Source organism: Paramisgurnus dabryanus, chromosome 1 (assembly GCF_030506205.2).
Source record: "Paramisgurnus dabryanus chromosome 1, PD_genome_1.1, whole genome shotgun sequence".
NCBI classification, from domain to species: domain Eukaryota; kingdom Metazoa; phylum Chordata; class Actinopteri; order Cypriniformes; family Cobitidae; genus Paramisgurnus; species Paramisgurnus dabryanus.
Genome location: NC_133337.1, coordinates 10,631,329 through 10,651,992, shown reverse-complemented (window position 1 = coordinate 10,651,992; position 20,664 = coordinate 10,631,329). Strand labels below are relative to the sequence as shown.

Below are 20,664 nucleotides of genomic sequence, written 5' to 3'. Positions count from 1 at the left end.
TGTGGAGAGAAGAGGAGAGAGAGTGATTACTCTGAGGAGAAACGGAGTGAACACCTGTACTTACGACGATGCCTGTGGAAAGGGAAGGAAGAGAGCGAGTGGACGACCTGAGAAAGGAACTGTGTGAACCCCTGCCAGAGAGAGATAACGAGAGCCTGAAGAGGCCGTTATTTTAAGTTCCCCTCCCTCTCTCCCCTATTTATTTTATTTTAAGTAAATTAAATAAAGTGTATTTTAATATTATGCATACTGTGTGTGTCTGGTCATTGGGGTGGCTTTGGGAATCTCCTCGAGGTGGAGAAAGGGGCGTGACCTTATTTACATCTGGGTCCACCCCTACCTGTGACACATGTAAAAGGTTAAAAAAAATAAAAAATCGATGTTGGAAAATAATGAAAGACAAAGGAAATTTCCAGTCAAGTGCATAAATCAAAGACATGTAAAAATGTTGACCTAAGTGCATACAATAATTCGCTATATTTTACATATATTACTGTATAATCGCTTCAGAGTTTCAAAGTAATTTAAATGTAATTTCCTAAACCTTCAAGAATCTGTTATAAACCCTACTGGCTTTAGATGCATGTGAAACATGCTTGAACTCAGGGTGTAAAAAAAGGAAACTAACTGAAAACACATTCGTATAAACATAACTTACATATCTTTGCGTTGGAGCAAAACAACTATCCTATTTGATATAATTAACATATAGTTCAAGTTTATTTTTTGTCATATGCATATTAGTACAGAGTACCACAGCAATGAAATACGATATGCCTTGGCACTCTCTCAGCATTAATCAATAATTTAATAATTTAATTAAAATAATATTAAAAGAAAAAAAAACATCCAACGACATAAATACAATAGCTAACACCAAACCTCAACCCTCCTTCCTCTCTCACTATCATTAAGTAATCTTATGACCTGTGGGTAGAAGCTATCTCTAAACCGTGATGTGCGTGTAGGGATGCTCTGTAAACGTCTTCCTGATGGAAGTTGGGTGAAAAGGTTATGAGCCGGATGACTAGCATCCTTTATAATACTTAGGGCCTTCTTGGTACTGCGTCGCCAGTAGATGTTTTGGAGCGATTCTAGTGGAACACCGATAATCTTAGATGCAGTTTTTACAACCTTTGTTAAAAGATTCAATTCATGTGAAGTAGCCCTGCCAAACCATGTTGCCTGTTAGTATACTCTCAATTATATAGGCTATATATAGGCTATTATGATTTTATAACCGTTTTAAATGTGAAAGGTAGTTAAAATGCTGTCAGTAACTCCAATGGCCAATGGTCTAGAGAACATTTCAAAGCGGCTTGCCGCCAGCCTGCCGCGGTCTATTAGACGGAGGCAACCACCAGAGAAAATTAAGCAGTCGGGCGCCGGCAAATCGCAAGAAAGGGGAGTGACGTATTCGGCGGCAAACGTTTCATCCCCGCCAGCGGGACGCACCTATAGCCGACAGCTTAGGTCTGGCGGCAAAAAGAAGTCCTGCGGATATTTTTTGCTATCTGGGACACAGGGAAAAGTTAAACTTCATAAGACAGAATGGAATCTGTTTTGGGTGCCTAAACAAAGAAGGACATGTGGGTAAAGACTGCACAAAACATCTTACCTGCACCTTATGCAACAAACAGCATCCAAGTGTGTTACACATCAAACCAATGAATCGTCAAAACAACTCAAGAAAATACCTGTGAGTAGCACACAGGTGGTGTCTCTTAAAGATAGTAGCATACTGAAGAAAAGAACTGTGTTTGTTATCAATTATACCAGTACAGGTTAAAAGTTCTAAAGGAAGTAAAATTCTGCACACATATGCCTTTCCTGATCCTGGTAGCTCGGCAAGCTTCTGCACAGAGGATTTTATGAGGAAACTCAACATAAGTGGACAAAGACCAATATTCTTCTTCGAAAAATGAGCCAGGATAAGTCTGTGCCCTCTTAGTAGTCTTTGACTGTGGTGCTACCTTTCAAGGTAAATCTCTCTATTCAGAACTTCTTCAAGGTCTTGTTTTGACCAACACGCTTTTTAATGTTCTCACCAGGTTTCGCCAAGAGCCTGTAGCGGTTATGACAGATATAAAAGCAATGTTCCATCAGGATATACATTTCTTACATACTGTTCCTTTAATAAAAATATATAAATAATAATTCCTACTGGACACTACAATAATATATATTTCAAACATAAGTTTGATACAACACTTAATATCAATGGGGAGCTCACTTCTAATTAAATAAAGGTTTTTATTTTATCACTTTTTTACTTCTATAGCCGCACACTTAGGCCTAGTCCACACGGACACGGGTATATTTATAACCGGAGTTTCCCCTTAAAAAAAAATCCCGTCCACACATGCTCGGTTTAAATTAAATATCCATCCACATGATAAAGCAAAAACACGCTATCAAGCGCTGTCAAGAGCATGCCACACCAGCAGGCAGGGATATAACCCAAATCGTGTTCCGCAATATAGTGAGATAACTGAGCATTTGACATCAAACACAGTGGATAACGGCGCACACTCTGACGTCGCAAGGCAAAACTCCCGGTTTTACTCTCTACACGACACCACTGTAACCGGGGTTTCTTAAAAAGCTCACCCTGGCCGGGGTTTTCAAATATGCTCAGTTTCAGTGTCCTGATACTGCGGTTTTGTGTGGACAAACGGCCGAACCGCGTAAAAAAACTCACGGTTATAAAAATACCCGTGTCCATGTGGACTAGGCCTTAGTTGAAAAGCTACCAAGAAAACCTGGGTTATATGATGGTGAGGTCATGTTTAAGTATTATTCTAAGCTTGGAGTGGTAGCAGACTCTTTTGGCCTTTCCATGGTGTCACAGGAGGAGGTATTAAATGAACTAAAGTGTCCAAAGGCAATCGGTCTAGATGAAATACCTGCCAGATTTTTAAAAGATGCTGCGGAATATATTTCTCCATATCTTACTCATATTTTCAATCTTTCGATTAGGTTAGGTAGATTTCCGAAAGATCTGAAGCTGGCCAGGGTTGTTCTGCTATATAAAAAGGGAGCAAATTAGAAGAGAGCAATTATAGACCAGTTTTGATTTTAGGAAAAAAAGTATTTGAGAAAATAATACATGAGCAACTATATAATTACATTAGTAATTCGGATTTGTTTGATGATTTGCAATCTGGTTTTCGAACATCTTATTCTACAAATACATGTTTATTTTATCTAACAGATTATTTAAGAAGAGAGATTGATGTGGGTAAACTTTGTGGCATGGTTTGTCAGGTCTCCAGAAAGCATGTGACACAACTGATCATCAAATCTTGCTGATTAAACTAAAAGCCTTAGGTTTTTAGGTTTTGTGAAGGGATTCGATCATACTTGACTGAGAGGTATCAAAGAGTTGATATTAACAGCACTTTGTCTGGGGTGAGAGAAATAACATGTGGGGTGCCATAGGGTAGTGTCCTGGGTCCATTGTTGTTTCTCTTGTATATTAATGATATGAAATCTGTTTGCAATTGTAATTTCTTTCTTTTCTTTTTTTTCTATAAAAGTTATTGAGAACCATTTAGCTGATGAGTTAGAGAACATAAGTGAATGGCTTACGTAACGTTAAAACGTCATCAGTAAGCGCTGGTATAGACAGAACGCACTGAAAACCTTCCTCACAATGTCTGGACTTCGCCGTTGGGCTAACATGTGTTTTTTCCTTACAGTGGTGATAAAATATTAGAGGGATCATTGCTTGATGTAACAAAGATTTTTACATGTCTTGATATTTACAAAGATTTTGAACAGGAGGTTATATCTTATGCAGAAGTGAATCATATATTTTTTAAAGAACGAGCAGGGTAGAGGTCTACGTATTTCTCAATAGATAATATTTTTATTCTACAATCGGCGGTTAAAAAAAATATTACAAAAGAGAAAAGGAAGGAAGTTGAATGATAAGATAATAAAACATAGTTTTAGTTAACATTTTGGTTTTTAACTACATTTAAGCAGAGACACTGAATGTTTTTTTTTTAACACTGTGAACCATTGACTATTATATGAATAACTACTGCGTACATTCACTAGTACACACTTATTGTGTATATACAATTTGTATAGTACAGTAGTGTTTGATATTAGTTATCATATATGTACATTATAAATACCTGTCATTTACCCTAACTTGCCTGTAAATACTAAATACTCATATTGTACACATATTTGTAAGTACAGTAATGTTTCTCGTTAGTTACAGTACACCTAAACTATAAGTATGTATCTGTATGTATCTGTTATTACCCAGTACTTATCTAGAGTTACATAATAACTACCAAGCATGTACCACTGGTAAGTACAGTAATGATACCAATTAATTACCATGTAGATACCTAAAAGTAAGTACCACACATTTGTCGGTAATTTGTAAACGTATTTACCATATATGTACAAGGTAAGTACACGTAATGTAAAATAAAGTGTTACCGCTTTTCTAGATGGGACAGTAAACTCGGGCTCTACAAACGATAATAGATTTCTAAAACCCTCTCCTTCTACAAAACTGTTAGGAAGCATATCTTTAGTAATCATCTCAATAATGAGGACAGTTGTTTGACCTGATCATGAAACTAGCCACTTATTGCTGCTGACCTGTGAATGGACCTGCTGGGTACTTCATCCTCACATGACTGTGCATTGTAGTGGTTGATAACACAACAACATTTAAATACTCATCCCTAATATTTATGTTATTTCCTAATATCCATAAAGACACAAAGAGCCATGACCTGGCAATGTGCCTTACAGAGCTCATTCCATGTCCCTGTAAACAAATTAGGCACTTTTATTCAAACATCCTACATTCTCCAGACAATGACAGTTTGCATATTTCTTAGACAAGAAAGAGTAGTATCTTTACACTACAGCATTCACTCCTTCCTGAGCTTTGCCACGACCCTGCTCCTCTTCCCCAACTCAGGCACAACCCTACTCTTCTTACAAATCCTGTGGTGGTTTCAGAGGTTATTGTGTCAGCTTTGATGGTTTCTTACATATCTATTTACTCTTCTATTCACCACAAATAAAAAAGAGAGACCTTTGCTTAAAGGGTCACTTATTGTGAAATCAATAAAACAAACTTTTCCAACAGAAAACATTTCAACATAACATGTTTCAGCAAGAAGCTATTTCAAAGTAGCTACTCTGTTCTCTGATACTTGCTCTTTTTTTTCTAATGTCTCTGCTATTGTCACAGGTTGGAGCGGACCACTTCTAACGTGAGTCACACCCCTCCCTCAGTTTCCACCCCGAGGAGGTCCCAAAATGCCCCAATGACCAAACACACGAGAGAACGGGATAAAATATAACAATCTTTATTACATATTAAAAGGTAAGGGGAAAGGGGAAGGGATTCTTAAAAGGTAAGTGCGGAGACTTTGAATGGCTCTGAGTCGCTTCTGACTCTCACAGGGATCACAGGTAAGTCCTCTTAGCCTGTCTTTATCTTCTTTGTCCACTTGTGAATTACAGGGGGATATTCTCAACTTTCACTCTTTGTGTCTTTCAGATGGACTCCCGGTGGACGCTCCAACCTCTCTTCCTGGGCATAAAAGCAGAGACAGATAAGTACACTAGGGAATGGGTAGGTAAATACCTTAAAGGGCCACCTTCGGCGTGTAGAGATGTACGCTGGGCTTACAGCACACCGTCTAGAAGGTATACCAGTGCGTGCCTGGACTTGGGGCTTGAGGCGTCTAGGAGGTATACAGGTGAGTATACAGGAAGGTACACTGCTCTTGGCTTTGGGCGTACAGGTGAGTATACAGGGAAGTACACTGGGCTCTTGGCTTTGGGCATACAGGTGAGTATACACGGAGGTACACTGGGCTCTTTGCTTTGGGCGTACAAGTGAGTATACAGGGAAGTATACTGGGCACTTGGCTTTGGGCGTACAGTTGAGTATACAGCGCTTGGCTTTGGGCGCACAGGTGAGTATACAGAGAGGTACACCGGGCGCTTGGCTTTGGGCGCACAGTTAAGTATACAGCGCTTGGCTTTGGGCGTACAGGTGAGTATACAGGGAAGTATACTGGGCGCTTGGCTTTGGGCGTACTGTTGAGTATACAGCGCTTGGCTTTGGGCGCACAGGTGAGTATACAGAGAGGTACACAGGGCGCTTGGGTTTGGGCGTACAGTTGAGTATACAGCGCTTGGCTTTGGGCGCACAAGTGAGTATACAGATGTGGCCTTTAAAAATGCGCGTCTCTGAGAGCAGAATGCCGCGAGCACTTCCGAAATTCTGCGAGATCCCGCAGAAGGGGGATTCGGTGGGGGACGCAGGAAATAAAAAACCTGTAGAGGGCAGTCGTGTTTCAAGTAGGTCATACTGACGACAATGTGTGCTCGACTTTATGCTTTAAGCATGATATTGAAGTAACATGACAGGGATTCTCTGTGCTTTGGCAGTACTTTGATGTCACATGCAAGCTTTTTGACAAACATTTGGTTGGCGAAGTTTTCTTTTGCCAGTTACATAAACAGTCAAATATTCTTCATAAAAATCGGACTTAAATGCAGATCATTTGTCTTATTTTTTGTGTACTTACAGTAGAAGAGACGTGATGTGATGACTGAGTCTTATAACAAAATAATCTGCGAAGACCTTTGAAGAGACCGAGAGCATTTGCGCAATATCATTAACTAGTTTATCTAATTGTACATTTAGTTCATTTTTGCATCTGAACGTTCTCAATAGCTTGAACATGGTTGTAATGCGCTTTTCTGCATTACTGTACTTTTTATATTATCATGTTTTCCTTTACATGGTATGAAACTCGATATAAACCCAGCAAGCAATAGCCGTCATTTCAACGTCTCGTTTCATTATAGACCCGATATAGCCGGGCTGTGCCTAGCCCACTTCTAGCCCAAATAAACTTTAATTTGGTTGCATGTGGTTTTTGACAAAATAATTTGTGAGATGTATGCTATTTCATCATGTAAGCAAAGTTAACAGCGATTACAAGGTATTTCGTTTCATTTCTTTAAAGTGTTTTATGCATCGTCTGTACATAGTCATAATTTAGCTCATAAATAGACCGACTACGAATAAACCACGTTTAGTCCAGAAATAACCATGAATTTAATTACATGTTGTTTTGCCAAAATTATTTGTGAGATGTATGATATTTAATAATGTAAACAAAGTTCAAAGCAATTAAGGTATTTTGTTTCATTTCTTTAAAGTGTTTTATGCACCGTCTGTACTTAGCCACTATTTAGCTTACAAATAGACCGACTACGAATAACCCACGTTTAGCCCAGAAATAACCATTAATTTAATTACATGTTGTTTTGCCAAAATGATTTGTGAGATGTATGATATTTAATCATGTAAGCAAAGTTAACAGCGATTACAAGGTATTTCGTTTCATTTCTTTAAAGTGTTTTATGCATCGTCTGTACATAGTCATAATTTAGCTCATAAATAGACCGACTACGAATAAACCACGTTTAGTCCAGAAATAACCATGAATTTAATTACATGTTGTTTTGCCAAAATTATTTGTGAGATGTATGATATTTAATAATGTAAACAAAGTTCAAAGCAATTAAGGTATTTTGTTTCATTTCTTTAAAGTGTTTTATGCACCGTCTGTACTTAGCCACTATTTAGCTTACAAATAGACCGACTACGAATAACCCACGTTTAGCCCAGAAATAACCATTAATTTAATTACATGTTGTTTTGCCAAAATGATTTGTGAGATGTATGATATTTAATCATGTAAACAAAGTTCAAAGCGATTAAGGTATTTTGTTTCATTTCTTTAAAGTGTTTTATACACCGTCTGTACTAGCCACTATTTAGCTTACAAATAGACCGACTACGAATAACCCACGTTTAGCCCAGAAATAACCATTAATTTAATTACATGTGGTTTTTGCCAAAATAACTTGTGAGATGTATGGTATGTCATTGTAAGCAAAGTTAACAGCGATTACAAGGTTTGTTTAATTTCTTTAAAGTGTTTTATGCACCGTCGTACATAGCCACTATTTAGCTCATAAATAGACCGACTACGAACAAACCATGTTTAGCCCAAAATAACCTTAAATTGAATAAAATTTTGTTTTTGCCAAAATAACTTGCAAGAATTATGATATTTTATCAGGCATGCAAAGACACCAGTGAAATTAAGATGTTTGGTTTTATTTATCTTATCTGAATATCTGCTGTCACGCATAACATTCATTATTTGACCGTATTTCAAAGACAAACAAAATCCAGTTACAACTCCGAACCGCTAGATGGCAGCAGTACACAAACACGAGGCCAAATCTCACGAGAAAGATTTCCGCTGTTTGAAAAGCAACAACATCAGCGAGCAGCCACGAGGAAAGCATGTACCACACTCGTTTGGTCTTGTAAGTTTTTTTTTATTATTTTATTTTACATGTGTTTAAAATTGATTTACTTTATTTGTTGTTGGAATCGCGACATTCTTGCGGGTAACTTAACAGTATAACGTAGTAAGTAACCCATGTTTTATAAAACCTAAACAGTACAACCTGCAATGTAATAAAATAGTGGAGGTAAATGAGTCTATGTAAAGTTACACTGAAGATTTACATGAGTGATTTGTAGGCTGCTTTTTAGTAACAGCAGTAACTTAGCTAAGTTATTACTGTGTTGCTTACAGTAATGTAGGCAGTGTTGTGCTTTACAATTATGCATGCAGAGATAGATTGTGGGGGAAAGCTATTCCTCCATATGGATTTAAAGCTCACGTAACACACGCTGTTTCTGCATTTCTGATATTAATCTGGAGTACCTATGGAGTAGTATGACATCCTTTATATCTCTGAAGAGTCTTTAGTTTAATCAGATTTATAAAAGAAAGATTAGCTTTACCGAATCTTTCCGATAACGTACGAAAAAATGAAGAAGGAGGAGTTATAACACGGGAGGAGCGAGTACGAGTCATGCAACACTATACAATACTGTTTTAACTTATGATTCACTACATGTTCGTGTCATTTATATAATATACACGCGCCTATTTCCAACATAAGACAGAAGTCTTACTTACCACGTCTAACTCGTCATGAAAATCCACCGCATCAAACACACACGCAAAACTCCGCTGCTAATCCAGATAATAAACTATATCCATTGTTTCCTTAAGGCTGGATGTCTTCTCCTTACATCCAAAAACACACTTCTTGTTGTGCCATTGTTGACTTTTGAAATTAAACAAAGCTGAGTGGCGTGATAAGCTGTTAGCAAGCTCTAGCGTCTCCCGCTGACTGACGGCTGGGCGGGGTTTTCCAGGGGAAGTTTTCCGGCGGAAGCCCATATAAAGAAGTGATACGTATCGAAAACCCCTGAAACGTCAGTTAGAACCGTAATCGAAAAAAATTAGCCGAAACTTGTACGAACCCTGGCGAAGTGCATTCGGCACAGAAATACTCTGAAACACGCCCAACTGCATTTTTGACACTTTGCCTACGTTTAGCATGAGGAAACAACTCTATAACTGTGTTAATAAGTCAGAATGCTTGAAATACCATTAAACCCCCCCTTTAACTTACAGGCCTTCAGTCTGTTGGAAAAAAGAGTTTTATTGTGTTAGTGAGGGAAAATTGCAGGTCAGTGGGCATTAACATTTAAGGTTGGTAAACACTTGTACACTGAAGCATACAATACTGTACAATTACTGACATAGGCATGTGCTATTCAGGTGTCAAAGCTGTGCGAAACTGGAGGGAGAAACTTGAGAGACCGTGCCGGAAGAATGCTGGACAGGTAAATTCTCTAAATATGCAATATTAATCAGACATTGTGGTGTCAACAGTCTTTCATGTGGTCACAAAAAATCAGAAAATATTTCAGTCTGCAACTGTTAACGACATTGTCTTTTGTATTTTAGAGTTCACTAAAATTCATTAATTTCAAAGTTCAACATGAATGGTGGTGGTCCACTGCAGAAGCAAGCATTTGAAAAAACATCAGTTCTCAGTTATTAAAGGTAAGTGTGTTTGTATGTAGTTTTAGGCTGAATGGTGTTTCACAAAATAGTACTTTTAATATAACATTAGGTTATGTGAGGAGTAATTGACGACAGTCCGGTATTGCCTTAATATTTTCTAAATATTAAAAGCCCCAGATTAAATTACTCTTTGCCGATACAACAGTTTACTCATCCACACAATATTGTTTAGATGTTTTATTTTTAGACATTTGACAGGTTTTATGTCAATAAGATTGTATTGTGAATATTTTATGCTTGGCATCTTAAAGGGCAGGGTATTTGATTTTGAAAAATACTAACTTTAGCCTACACGCACCAACCAGAAGCACACTCCTATCTCATTAACCAGTAAGACTGACAAAGTGAATAACACTACCAAAATAACCAACATAAACAACTGTTTTTAATCCAAAATAAATACAGCACGTTTACAAATTTGAAAAGATTAATATCATTACACTAATTCGTAAACAAACTACATAAGCAACAAGTTTCATTAAAATACAATCTGAATCCATCAAAATAGAATCACACTGCATACCTACCTTTCCAAAAGAAACACTGCAACGACCCTTTCAGACCTGTAGCTGTTTCCATCTTGCAGAAAAGCAGTGAACTTACCAATGTTAATTTGGGTTTTTGCTCTTTGCTCATCCAGATGTTTTTTTTTGTTGTTGTTTCAAAATGTCTTTCGTTTTGTAGCTCCTGTGTCAATTCAGCAGGAAGGTTTATTTGATTCTCCCTATTTTTACAGAGTGTGAACAGGTTGTGAAGTGGCATGCAAAACACGTTCACAGAAGAGGGGCAAAAATTTAATGCGTCCAATTATGGGCCGGAATGAGATTCTGGCAGTATGATAACCGTAAGCAAAAATACCACGGTGTTGTGGTATTGCCATTGTGACACTAAAATGTGTTATTTTCAAATGTCTGCATATTAAAACATCAACTTTTCAACTGGACACAATACATTTTATTTTTAAGCAACAAACAACGTTTATGCCAGGTAAAAATAAAGCCTTTAAATGATAATATTCTTTCAATTGTAAATGTAAACATGAATTCAATTACATGATTTAATTCACTTTGTGTAAACACAGTTCATACATTGAAAACGGTATCACAGAAAATTTTTGTGGTTTTTTTAAAACCTTGACTCTGAAAATCTCGGTATACCTTCAAACCGGTAACTGGCCCATGCCCACGTCCAATTATTGCATTCGGTCAGGGTTCAATGGTTTGTTGAACGTTTTTTGGTCCTACGCCTTTTATAGATGACACAAATATATAAAAATACACATTTAGACAACTTAACATAGTGAGAGCTATCAATATTTGAGGAGACTTTCAACCAGCATAACTAAAAAAAAAATTCTGGATCAAAATCAGATACCCTGCCTTTAAGCCTCTTTTGCTAGTTCCAAAAATGTTGTGTAACACATCTACTATGCAAAAAAATACATCCATTTCTAATGGATGAAGCCTTGGCCTGGAGGTGAGGTCGTCAGGTGGTCCCCAACCTTCACTGGGTGTTTCGACCCTTAACCACAACACCCTCCAGTTGGTGGGTCAGCAGTGACTGGCCAGGTCACTGCCCCTCTCCTCCAAGTTTCCAGCTTGTGTCCTCTCTCTTATGCCAGAGCCAACAGGAGGCTCTCTCTGCCGCTTCCCCCAGCTTACGAACGGCTGCTTTCCTTAAGTGGCCCCTCAGTCCAACCTTTGTCAATAGATTCCACACAGATTGAGCTGGGAATCCACGACATCCGACTTCCACTGTCATCAGCCAACATATCCACCCTTTGTCCTGGCAGTCTGCAACAAGTTGCTGATATTTGGCTCTTTTCCTCTCTGCAGCTTCCTCACAGCCCTCCTCCCACGGCACCGTCAACTCCACCAGGATGATCTTCCTTCCCTCCGGAGACCACATGATGATATCGGGCCTTAGAGTTGTGACCAGTACCGCATCGGGGAAGTGGAGTTTCCTCCCTAGGTCAACCCCCATTTCCCATCCCTTGGCTGACTGCAGAAGGTTCTGCTTGGCTTGGCTGTGGACAACAGGTCTTTGGCCTTCTTTCACAAAGGCAATGGTACTCAGTGATGGTCTTACTTTGGCTGGTTGTTTCTTCCTCCTTTCTTGCTCCAGTATGTCTGCGAGCACTGCCAACACCTTGTCATGGCGCCACCTGTATCTCCCCTGTGTCAATGCGGTCTTACACCCTGACAGAATGTGCGCCATTGTACCTCTCCCACCACATAACTTGCACAGTGGGTCCTCCCTCATCCCCCACCTGTGCAAATTGACTGGGGTTGGTAAGGTGTCATACACCGCTCGGAGTAAAAAGGATATACGGAAGGGCTCCAGCCGCCACAGTTCACTCCATGTGATTTTCTTCTTGGGGAGGTTCCACCTCGTCCAGGCACCTTGAGTTGCAAGCTCGATGGATTTTGCTCTTCTCATTTCTTCCTCAAGGGTTCGAACTTCATCCTGGATCATAGCTCTCTTCCCCCTAGGGGTGGACTTTGACCACTTCTGGAAATGTGATGTTCCTAGACCCTGCCTTCCAGTACAAGGGTTTCCAATGATCTCTTTGGTCATGAGTGAACATTCTGCTTGGTTAATTGCTGTGCCGGCGGCCCACTTACGGCCTGATCTAGTTCTAATCCCTGCTTCCCTGGTAAGTTGGTCTTGAGAGTCCCTGTATGTCAGGGACAGTCTACATTTGGCAACTTTAAACTCCTCCACCACTGATGACAGGGGTAGCTGGAGCTGGCCCGACCTCATGTAAAGCCCCAACGATGTAAAGCTCGGGGGTATTCCCAACCATCTTCTAAGGTGCTTGTTGAACTTCCTCTCCATTTCTTCAACTGTTTGTAGAAGCACCTCATATACAGTGAGGAGCCACATGAGTCTTGGGAGCAAGCCGTGTTGGTAGATCCAGCACTTGTATTTCCCAGGCAGGTCAAACTTGTCGATCTTCTTCAGCCACTCTTCAACTTGTTTTCTAGTGCTGGAGATGTTGTTCTTGTCTGACAGGGAATCATCATACCACTTTCCAAGGCATCTAATTGGGTTGCCCTGGATATTTGGGATCACTTCCCCTTGAACAAGTAGCTTAAACTTTCCAGTTGTTTTACCCTTCTGAATCACCAGGCTCCTTGATTTCTTGGGCTTGAAAACCATCTTCGCCCAAGTGGCCATGTTATCCAGTTCTGCCAGGACCCATCTTGCCTGCACATGAGTTGGCGTTATCACAGTAAGATCATCCATGAATGCCCTGATCGCTGGCTGTTGACATCCAGTTGCGGTCTTTGGTCCCCTTGCCTTTGTACTCGCTACAGAGATGATCAGGTTCATTCCCATGGTGAACAAGATGGGAGAGATTGTGCATCCTGTCACTATCCCCTTCTCCACTGGCTGCCACTTTGTAGTAAACCTGGCGGACTGGAATCGCAACTTGATATCTCTCAGGTAACTGGTGATTATGCCCTGGATGTTATGAGGGATGTGGTAGTAGTCCAAAGCGACTTGAATTAAATTATGGGGAATAGACCCGTATGCATTTGCGAAGTCAAGCCAGACAACTGTTAGGCTGCCCTTCTTTTCCTTTGCTTCTTGGATGAGTTGGCTGAGAACTCCTGTATGCTCCAAGCACCCGGAGAATCCTTCCACACCGCCCTTCTGGATAGAGGTGTTAATATATCCATTCTGGGTCATGTAAGCGCCCATTCTCTTTGCAAGCACTGCAAAGAAAATCTTCCCCTCCACACTAAGAAGGGATATAGTTCGAAACTGGCTGATCTGTGTGGCTCCCTGTTCTTTGGGCACAAAGCACCCTTCCGCCCTTCTCCAGCTTGTTGGAATGGTTCCCTTGGACCAAATTACCCGCATAAGCTTCCACAGCCTTCGCAGGAGCTTAGTGCATCTTTTGTATACTTTGTATGGTATACCGCTTGGACCTGGGGCCGAAGATGATCTTGCATTCTTAACAACCTCTTGAACCTCTCTCCATGATGGACACTCTGTACTGAGGGTTATAACATCTGACTAGTGAGAGCTATCAATATTTGAGGAGACTTTCAACCAGCATAACTAAAAAAAAAATTCTGGATCAAAATCAGATACCCTGCCTTTAAGCCTCTTTTGCTAGTTCCAAAAATGTCATTAAACACACGCAGAGAAACATGCACTTCTGTTAGTAATGAGAACGGTATGATTCCTGTTGTTGACCTGTCAATATTTATATATGACTTTTTCAAAAGAGAATGACTATCACATTTAACATAAAGCAGAAATACTTGTCTCATGCATTCTTTTCATATCATATTTGGCAGATGCTGTGTTGAACAACTTCCCAGCAGCAACAGAACTGGAAGTGAAGGATGCAATGGGGGCATTTCAAACAGGCACCAGGGAGCACGGGGGGGGGGGTATAGAAATTAGTACAATTAATAAGTTTACGTGAACTGAAGATAGTTTGTTAATGTTTAGATGTTATTTCATTTTTAAAATTGTATTTTGTGTTATATGCTTTTATTTTGTTACTGTTTTTATTATTTTTGTTAAAAGTAGTTCATTTTGTCTTATCTGAATTTCTATTGTATTAACAATATTTTTTGTAATAAATTGCATGATTGCATGTTTATGAGAACCTTTTTTAATGGATTAAAAAGAATTCTTTAGCCATTCTTTTGTTCTTTATTAGACACACACGTGTAGTCGTTTAATAGCCGTCTATTTAACGGCTGGTCTATTCTTGGGCTATGATAGACGTCTACTAGATTTTCACTGACAGCCCAAAATTAGCCTTGTTTTAGCCTAGACCCACATTCACCGTCTATTAGACGTATATATGTAGACGTTTAATAGCCGTCTATTTGATGACTAGTCTATTTCTTGGGCTATGATAGACGTCTACTAGATTTTCACTGACAGCCCAAAATTAGCCTTGTTTTAGCCTAGACGTCAGGGGGGTGTTTAGACGGCTACTAGACGTCTATTAGCCGCAAAATTGCTTGCTGGGAAGTAACCCATGTTTTATAAAACCTAAACAGTACAACCTGCAATGTTATAAAATAGTGGAGGTAAATGAGTCTATGTAACGTTACACTGAAGATTAACATGAGTGATTTGTAGGGTGCTTTTTAGTAACAGCAGTAACTTAGCTAAGTTATTACTATGTTGCTTACATTAATGTAGGCAGTGTTGTGCTTTACAATTATGCATGCAGAGATAGATTTTGGGGGAAAGCTATTTCTCCATATGGATTTAACTTACAGGCCTTCAGTCTGTTGGAAAAGGAGTTTTATTGTGTTAGTGAGGGAAAACTTGCAGGTCAGTGGGCATTAACCTTTAAGGTTGGTAAACACTTGTACAGTGAAGCATACAATACTGTACAATTACTGACATAGGCATGTGCTATTCAGGTGTCAAAGGTGTGCGAAACTGGAGGGAGAAACTTGAGAGACCGTGCCGGAAGAATGCTGGACAGGTAAATTCTATAAACATGCAATATTAATCAGACATTGTGGTGTCAACACAGTCTTTCATGTGGTCACAAAAAATAAAAATAAAACTATGTCAGTCTGCAACTGTTAACGACATTGTCTTTTGTATTTTAGAGTTCACTAAAATTCATTAATTTCAAAGTTCAACATGAATGGTGGTGGTCCACTGCAGAAGCAAGCATTTGAAAAAACATCAGTTCTCAGTTATTAAAGGTAAGTGTGTTTGTATGTAGTTTTAGGCTGAATGGTGTTTCACAAAATAATACTTTTAATATGACATTAGGTTATATGAGGAGTAATTGACGACAGTCCGTTAATGCCTTAATATTTTCTAAATATTAAAAGCCCCAGATTAAATTACTCTTTGCCGATACAACAGTTAACTCACCCATACAATATTGTTTAGATGTTTTATTTTTAGACATTTGACAGGTTTTATGTCCATAAGATTGTATTGTGAATATTTTATGCTTGGCATCTCAAAGGGCAGGGTATTTGATTTTGAAAAATACTAACTTTAGCCTACACGCACCGACCAGAAGCACACTCCTATCTCATTAACCAGTAAGACTGACAAAGTGAATAACATTACCAAAAATATAGCTGCAAGCAGCGATGCCGGGGTCAAGCCGAAAAGGGCACAGAATGAAGTATTGGTTGATGACCGTCATGATTTAAGATTTAAGAAGTTTTCAGTAGATTAAGGCAAATATAGCCATTTTTCAAATCTTGAGTGCTGTGTAGAAACAATGGGTTTTGCCTCAGGTCATGTTTGTGATGACACCCATCAAATTTAATATACATATGATTAAGCAATGTTGAGATATAGCCTCAAATGACTTGACCACTAGGGGGCACTGCACTAAAACAATAGATGGTGCCTCAGGTCACGAATGTGAAGACACCCACCAAATTTGGTGTACATACGATTAAGCAATGTGGAGATATAGCCTCAAATGACTTGACCACTAGGGGGCACTGCATCGAAACAATAGATGGTTCCTCAGGTCATGATTGTGATGACACCCACCAAATTTGATATACATACAATTAAGCAATGTTGATATATAGCCTCAAATGACTTGACCACTAGGAGGCACTGCACCGATACAATAGATGGTGCATCAGGTCATGATTGTGATGACACCCACCAAATTTGGTGTACACATGATTAAGCAATGTGGAGATATGGCCTCAAATGACTTGACCACTAGGTGGCACTGCACCGAAACAATAGATGATGCCTTGGGTCATGATTGTGATGACACCCACAAAATTTGATATACATATGATTAAGCAATGTTGAAATATATCCTCAAATGACTTGACCACTGGGGGCACTGCACCGAAACAATATGGTGCCTCAGGTCATGATTCTGATGACAAATCCAAATTTGGTGAACATACGATAAAGTGATCTGGAGATAAGCCTCAAAACTCTTAACCAGTAGGGGCACTGAAAAGTTTACAAAAGCTTTCAAAAAATGTCACTGATGAACTAGGTGGTGCTGTAACAAAACATTCCATACACCCTCAGTTCATGACATTTACAAGTTGTGAAACATTCACCTATTCATACAGTGTCAGCCACACAAGAGCCATCCAGCTCATCGGGAGCATTTGGGCTTAGATGTCTCACTCATGGACACCTCATCACTTGGTCAGGTGGACCTGGGGTTTGAACCACCAACCTTCCGATTTGTGGACAACCTACACTAACCACTGAACCACTGCCAATACACACATCAATGTGCAAAACCTTTGCAAAGATATAGCCTCAAATCCATTTTCGTGCTCGCCATTATATTTGTTGATGTGCTATACAACAACTGACAAAAACTTTTTCTCTAGAGTCTAGATTGTGTGTACCAAATCCAAGCCAATCAAACGAACGCTGTAGGAGGAGTTTTGAAAAAGTTGGTATGCTTTGTTATTGAAAATGGCAGACAGAAAACGTTTTGATATCATTTGACTCGGCATGCCTCAAGGAATCTAACAATAGCACTTTCATGAATTTAGACTCAATTTTGCAGTAGTTATAAGCAAAAAAAAATCACTTTTCAATGACTGTTATGACATATAACTCATGGACATTTTGACACATGGTCAGGTGGAGCTGGGGTTTGAACCACCAACCTTCCGATTTGTAGACAACCACCACTAACCCCTGAACCACTGAACCACTGCCCATGTGCAAAACTTTTGCGAAGATATAGCCGCAAATCCATTGCGGCATGCTCATCAACATGCTCAAACTAGGTGGCGCTGTACCGAAACTGTGCACGCACCCTCAGGTCATGACTGCCATCAAAACTACCAAATCTCATGTGAATATGTTTAACTTTGGCGAAGATTCTGCCTCAAATCCGTTTGTTCCCACTCTGCGTAAAATTTGTTGACGCGGTGTACGGAAACAGATTGGCGAATCGACACGAATTCCATAACTTTTTGCCATGAGTGTCTCTAGATGCTACACACCCATTCTTTACGCAAATTGGACAAAAGCTCTATGACGAGTTCGAAAAAGTAGGTTTTACAAACAATTCAAAATATCGAAATAATTAGCATGACGGAAATGATGTCATATGGTGCAATCGAATTGGCATGAGCCAAGGAATCAGAAGAATTGCGTTTCTATGACGTACGGGTCAGCAGTTATAACCAAAAATGTAAGTGAAAATTTGGACTGTTGGTGGCGCTATCGGGTTTGACATAGACACTCCAAATTTGGTGTGGGGACTATTTGGAATGTCCTTTTTGAGTGTGTCAAATTTCATAACTTTCCTACAAAAAAAGTTAAAATTCAAAATGGCCGACCCCCAAAATGGCCGACCGAAAACCTTTTGGTATCGTTTGACTCGGCATGCCTCAAGGAATCTAACAATAGCACTTTTATAATTTTAGACTCAAGTTTGCAGTAGTTATAAGCAAAAATAGCCATTTTTCAAATCTCGTGAACACTAGGTGGCGCTGTGACGAAACTGGGCATGGACCCTCAGGTCGTGACTGCCATCAAAACTACCAAGTTTCGTATGAATACGCTTAACTTTGGTAAAGATACAGCCTCAAATCCGTTTTTTCGCGCTCTACGTAAAATTTATTGACGCGTTATACGGTAACGGATTGGTGAATCAACACGAATTCCATAACTTTTTGCCATGAGTGTCTCTAGATGCTACACACCCATTCTTTACGCAAATTGGAAAAAAGCTCTAGGACGAGTTTGAAAAAGTAGGTTTTACAAACAATTCAAAATATCAAAAAAATTAGCATAACGGAAATGACGTCATATGGTGCAATCGAATCGGCATGAGCCAAGGAATCAGAAGAAACAAGAATTGCGTTTCTATGACGTACGGGTCAGCAGTTATAACCAAAAATGTAAGTGAAAATTTGGACTGTTGGTGGCGCTATTGGGTTTGACAGACACTCCAAATTTGGTGTGGTGACTATTTGGAATGTCCTCTATGAGTGTGCCAAATTTCATAACTTTCCTACGTACGGTTCTATGGGCTGCCATAGACGCAATGGCGGAAGAAGAAGAATAATAGATAATAATAATAATAAGAAGAAGAAAACTAACAATCCCAATAGGGGTCTCGCCCATTCTGGGCTTGACCCCTAATAACCAACATAAACAACTGTTTTTAATCCGAAATAAATACAGCACATTTAGAAATGTGAAAAGATAAATATCATTACACTAATTCGTAAAGGAACACAAACTACATAAGCAACACGTTCCATTAAAATACAATCTGAATCCATCAAGATAGAATCACACCGCACACCTACCTTTCCAAAAGAAACACTGCAACGACCCTTTAAGACCTGTAGCTTTTTCCATCCTGCAGAAAAGCAGTGAACTTACCAATGTTAATTTGGGTTTTTGCTCTTTGCTCATCCAGATGTTTCAAAATGTCTTGCGTTTTGTAGCTCCTGTGTCAGTTCAGCAGGAAGGTTTATTTGATTCTCCCTATTTTAACAGAGCGTGAACAGGTTGTGAAGTGGCATGCAAAACACGTTCACAGAAGAGGGGCAAAAATTTAATGCGTCCAATTATGGGTCGGAATGAGATTCTGGCAGTATGATAACCGTAAGCAAAAATACCACGGTGTTGTGGTATTGCCATTGTGACACAAAAATGTGTTATTTTCAAATGTCTGCGTATTAAAACATCAACTTTTCAACTGGACACAATACATTTTATTTTTAAGCAACAAACAACGTATATGCCTTTAAATGATTATATTCTTTCAATTGTAAATGTAAACATGAATTCAATTACATGATTTAATTCACTTTGTGTAAACACAGTTCATACATTGAAAACGGTATCACAGAAAATTTTTGTGGTTTTTAAATCCTTGACTCTGAAAAAATGCCCATGTCCAAATATTGCATTTGGTCAGGGTTCAATGATTTGTTGAACGTTTTTTGGTCCTACGCCTTTTACAGATGACACAAATATATAAAAATACACATTTAGACCACTTAACATAGTGAATGCTATCAAGACTTGTGGAGACTTTCAACCAGCATAACTCAAATGTTTCTGGATCAAAATCAGATACCCTGCCTTTAAGCCTCTTTTGCTAGTTCCAAAATGTCATTAAACACACGCAGAGAAACATGCACTTCTGTTTGTAGTAATGAGAACGGTATGATTACTGTTGCCTGTAAATATTTATATGTCACTTCTTCAAAAGAGAATGACTATCACATTTAACATAAAGCAAAAATACTTGTCTCATGCACTCTTTTCATATCATATTTGGCAGATGCTGTGTTGAACAACTTCCCAGCAGCAACAGAACTGGAAGTGAAGGATGCAATGGGGGCATTTCAAACAGGCACCAGGGAGCACGGGGGGGGGGGGGTATAGAAATTAGTACAATTAATAAGTTTACGTGAACTGAAGATAGTTTGTTAATGTTTAGATGTTATTTCATTTTTAAAATTGTATTTTGTGTTATATGCTTTTATTTTGTTACTGTTTTTATTATTTTTGTTAAAAGTAGTTCATTTTGTCTTATCTGAATTTCTATTGTATTAACAACTGTATAAAACTGATCCCTGCGGTACACCATATTTAACCAGGGAGTGATATGACTGTTCCTCATTTACATAAACAAAGTGATAGCGATTGG

At 39.0% G+C, this 20,664-nt stretch overlaps 2 long non-coding RNA genes across 2 annotated transcripts; both read left to right on the top strand.

The window, feature by feature from the left end:
* Positions 1-8,316: 8,316 nt before the first annotated feature.
* LOC135747205 (uncharacterized) lies at positions 8,317-14,464 on the top strand. The gene is made up of 4 exons (XR_010531784.2): positions 8,317-8,403; positions 9,720-9,784; positions 9,909-10,007; positions 14,342-14,464. It is a non-coding gene; the product is annotated as an uncharacterized lncRNA (long non-coding RNA).
* A 902-nt stretch (positions 14,465-15,366) lies between these two features.
* Positions 15,367-20,389, top strand: LOC135747212 (uncharacterized). The gene is made up of 3 exons (XR_010531795.2): positions 15,367-15,498; positions 15,629-15,727; positions 20,296-20,389. It is a non-coding gene; the product is annotated as an uncharacterized lncRNA (long non-coding RNA).
* Positions 20,390-20,664: the final 275 nt, after the last annotated feature.